The following is a 4,519-nucleotide window of genomic DNA, read 5'->3' on the forward strand; positions in this document are numbered from 1 at the left end:
ATCCCCACTTTTAGCATCGTTCACAGAGACGCACTGGATTTCATGACATGCTGCTAATAAAACTGGAGGAAGACGTGTGCTGATAGTCCCACCCTGTAGCCAGCGCTCACCAAAGTGACCATGAGCTGTAGGGTTCAGCTCCGAGAGCCACGTCCCACCCATCACCCTTTCCACTCCTCCAGATTCCAGCTGAGCTTTGTCCAGGATCAAATTTGGCAGCAGAGCAGCACCCCTCTGGGCATCCACACGAGCTGCAAAGGCTTTATCCACGGGAGTGAGGAGCAGGCAGCACGGATCCACGCACTCTGTGCAGAATCATGGGGTTCATGCTAAGGAATAAATACCACCAGGGACTGTTCCAAGCATGCCAGCTTCTGAAGGAGCAGGTGTCAATGTGGAAGTCCCTGTGGTTTCTCAAAGTCTGGTTCAATGAATTCACTGACACTTAAGCGATTCTCCTTTTTTTTTTTTTTTTTTCCTGTTAAAAGAGAAAAATGTGCTCTGCGGACAGATTTTTAAAGGCATTTAGGGACCTACCAATATATTTTAGCACCTGATGGAGTTCAGCTGTGCCCCTGCTGTTGGTTTCTAGCAGCTTTTGTTAATCCCTTTAAAAATCTAGCCCTGAGCAACCTCTGAGAAAGTTAGTTTATTTTGTCATTGCTGCTCGTTGTGGTCCTGATTCTGTATCTCTTCTTTGCACGATTAGCACCTCACTCCCTGCCTGTACCGAAGCCATCAGGAGGCTGATCTCTGTGTTCTGTGAGGAAGACAGGCAGAATCAGGCCATGTTTTACAGATACTTGAATATTTATAGCTCATTTTTAATTAGATTGTGCTCACTCTTGCCTGCTCACGTCAGCTACAGCTCTTGCAGAGGAACTCCAGAACAAGTACATCTGTGAAGCTGTTTATCCAAATTTGATTTTTAATGTAAATTCAAGTTGCTGGTTGGGTTTTTTGTTTTTTTTTTTAATGTTATTTCCAGTTCTGTATTATGAAGTATGTTCAAATGTAGGGAACTTTACTGCCCATCACTCTTATTGTAGCTTAACGGTGTCCTGGACTAACGTCCAGTTAACCAATATGTTGAAGTTCCTTGGATGTTTCTGTTATTTCTTGGTTCCTTGTTTTCCCCAGTCATTTAAGAGCACACAGGTGAGGTAGAACTGCAGGACTGAGCCCAAACAGGAGTTGCACCAAAGCAATAAACACTTACAGACTCCTTCTCTATGTCTTCCCTTTGAGCTGGCAAAACCAGATGCTCTAAACCCTTTCATCTTTCGGTTTTGTAAACATTAAAATTAAGGTCTCCTGTTCTGTGCAAAACTACTGTCTGTCTGCGCAGAACATTTGCTCTCTGTACACATACAAAATTAAAGTCTTTCACCTAAACATACACGGTTAATAAAGGAAATTATTTGGTACTTTCCTTTTAGAGCAGCGTCTGACTTTCTAGAAACAGAATCATAACTATCTTTTGACCATAGAAACTATCCAGCCAAAGTGATTACAAAGATAATAAAAATCTGGTTATTTGTCTGAACCTTCTGGCATGGTTTATTTCATCTGGCACACTTCTTAGCTGGATGGCAACTGCGAAACAAGAATGAAGCCTCCGAAGGTCCTCAGGGCCTCTGGATGTCACCACCACTTGCCCGGGTGACACAGCCAGCCACAGAGAGCGTGAAGCATCACAGAAAATGTAAAGCACTGCGGGTAACATTGCTGGCCTGGTGCAGGCAGCCCCATGCCCTGAAGCCTGTGTTGAAGGACAACATCTGTCTTGGGCTGAAGGACCAGCAGGAACAGAGAGCAAAGCAACAAAATGAACAGAGGAAGAAAACGAACAAGTCTCCAGGACAGGCATGTTCTCCAGAGAGCACTACAGGCCCTCGACTGTGAAGAATCTGGATTATGAATTGGGGTAGCAGTTGGTACCTGTCCTAGCACCAAAAGTTCAAAAGGCAAAGATCAATCTCTACAAATTTTCCAGAGGAATAAGCAGCTCTGACACCCACATAACACAATCTGGATGAAACTGTTAAAAAAAAAACAACCACAAAACAAACAAAAAACCACAAACAAGAAAAGTGTCCGAAGGAACAAAACAGATCATGGAAGAATCGATGCCTTTTTTTTTTTCCTTAAAGAAAATTGTGCCTCAGAGACGTTTTTGAAGGACTCAACTTACACATAAGAGGCCTGGATGAATATAGCCTGTTTACATTTCCATAGGACATTTGACAAGGTCCTTAGTTAAAGCTTCTTAAAGCAATGAAATTATCATGGGATGACAGGAAGGTCAATAACAGAAATGAGTCAAAAGACAGAAATGAGTAGCCACATTTCTTGTTGAAACTCACTCATGGGGTGCTGCAAGGACCCTTGCTCTTCACTGCTTTCTGTAAGTGGTGTGAAAAAGGATGACCCAGTTGAGTGACAATCATAAGTATGTGTGGCATGAAAAAGGAGTGATAAAAAGATAAAATTTAGTACTGATAAATTTACAGTAGTACTTGTGGAAAAAAGCAATCCTAGCCCTATGTACATCATACTGTCTAAGCATCTCAGAAATGGGATCTTACTTTTAATAGTTTAATGACAACGTTAACTTGAGTAGTCTTTAGTGAGCAGAAAGGCAACTGGATATTAGGAACCAGCAGGAATTAAGAACAGGGCAAACCAGAAAGCAGCTTAGTACCATTCCATAAATGTCTGGGGCACCTGCATCTGGAATGCAGGGTGAGTCACATCCCCCGGCTCCTTCCAGGGCCAGCACAAGAACAGCACAGACAGAACAAGAAAGGGAATCAGTGTGGTAGAACAGCTTCCAGATGAGGAATGATTTCCTTGGATTATAGCTTGGAAAAATAGAAAGGACAATTGAAAGCAGACAGGGTAATGGTTTTATAAAGGGAGAGTTGAGTGGAGAAGGGAACAATTGATCCCTTTTGGCAGAAGCAGTATTGAGCTATGGGAGGCCTACGTGCAAAGCACTAGAGGTGGCTCTTTACAAAGTGGGCAGCCACCTCTGTAACTCCTGATCTGAGGGGGCTGAGGATGCTCCAATCTTGCAGAGGTTCAGAAAGCAACTGGAAAAATATAAGGGGGAAAGTCAATTAAGGGTTATTAAAGGTGAAGGCTACTCATTGACTCCTGCAAAAAGTGACTTGAGATGGGACAGTGGGGACCAAACACTTTGAAATGCCACAGCAGAGGGTGCTTGGTAGATTAGAGGCTTGGGGCATCTGCCAGATGAGGTTGGGGGGAGAGACCTGGGACTGTTCAGCATGGAGAAGAAATGACACAGGGAGGTTTAATCCAGATGTGCAAACATCTGATGGGGGATGTAGGACAGACAGAGTCAGGCTCTACTCAGCGGTTGCCAGCAAGAGGCCCAAAGGTGATGGGTGCAAACTGCAATACAAGAGGCCTCCATCCTCTCCATTGCCCTCTTGCCTCCCCATCTTCCATTACCCTTCTGCCCTGCTCTGGTGTCCTCCACCTGCAGTACTGCATCCAGCTCTGAAGCCCTCAACAGAGGAAAGACATGGACTGGTTGGAGCGGGTCCAGAGGAGGCCACAAAGATGATGAGAGGGCTGGAGCACCTCTCCTGTGAGGAGAGGCTGGGAGAATTGGGGTTGTTCAGCCTGGAGAAGAGAGGGCTCTGGGGAGACCTTATAGTGGTATTCCAGTACTTCAAAGGGGCTTATAAGAGAGATGGGGACAGACATTTTAGCGGGGCCTGTTACAATAGGATGAGGGGCAATGGTTTTACACTAAAAGAAGTGGAAATAAGGAAGAATTTTTTTTATAATGTGTGGTGAAACACTGGCAGAGCTTGCCCTGAGAGGCGGCAGATGCCCCATCCCTGGAAACCCTCAAGGTCAGGCTGGAGGGGGCTGTGAGCCACCACCTCTAGCTGCAGATGCCCCTGCTGACTGCAGGGGGGTTGCACCAGGTGATCTTTAAAGGTCCCTTTCATAGAATCATAGAATCATAGAATCGTCTAGGTTGGAAGAGACCCTTGGGATCATCGAGTCCAACCATCTACCCTACTCTACAAAGTCCTCCCCTACACCATGTCCATTAGCATCTAAACGGCCCTTAAACACAGCCAGGGATGGTGACTCCACCACCTCCCTGGGCAGCCTGTTCCAATGCCCTATCACTCTTTCGGTGAAAAATTCTTTCCTAATGTTCAATCTAAACCTACCCTGTTGGAGCTTGAAGCCGTTCCCTTTTGTTCTGTTGTTAATTACCTGTGAGAAGAGACCAGCACCAACCTCTCTACAGTGTCCTTTCACGTAGTTTTAGAGAGTGATGAGGTCTCCCCTCAGCCTCCTCTTCCTCATACTGAACAGTCCCAGCTCCCTCAGCCGCTCCTCATACGATTTGTTTCAACCCAAACTACGACCCTATGACCCTCGGGGACACCCTGGAGCCCCCAACTCCAGACGGGGGGGGTGGGCGGCCTGCAGGACCCGACCTCTCTCCCGCACCATCCTTGAGGCG

Source organism: Calidris pugnax, unplaced genomic scaffold, assembly GCF_001431845.1.
Source record: "Calidris pugnax isolate Ruff unplaced genomic scaffold, ASM143184v1 scaffold252, whole genome shotgun sequence".
Classification (NCBI taxonomy): Eukaryota; Metazoa; Chordata; class Aves; order Charadriiformes; family Scolopacidae; genus Calidris; species Calidris pugnax.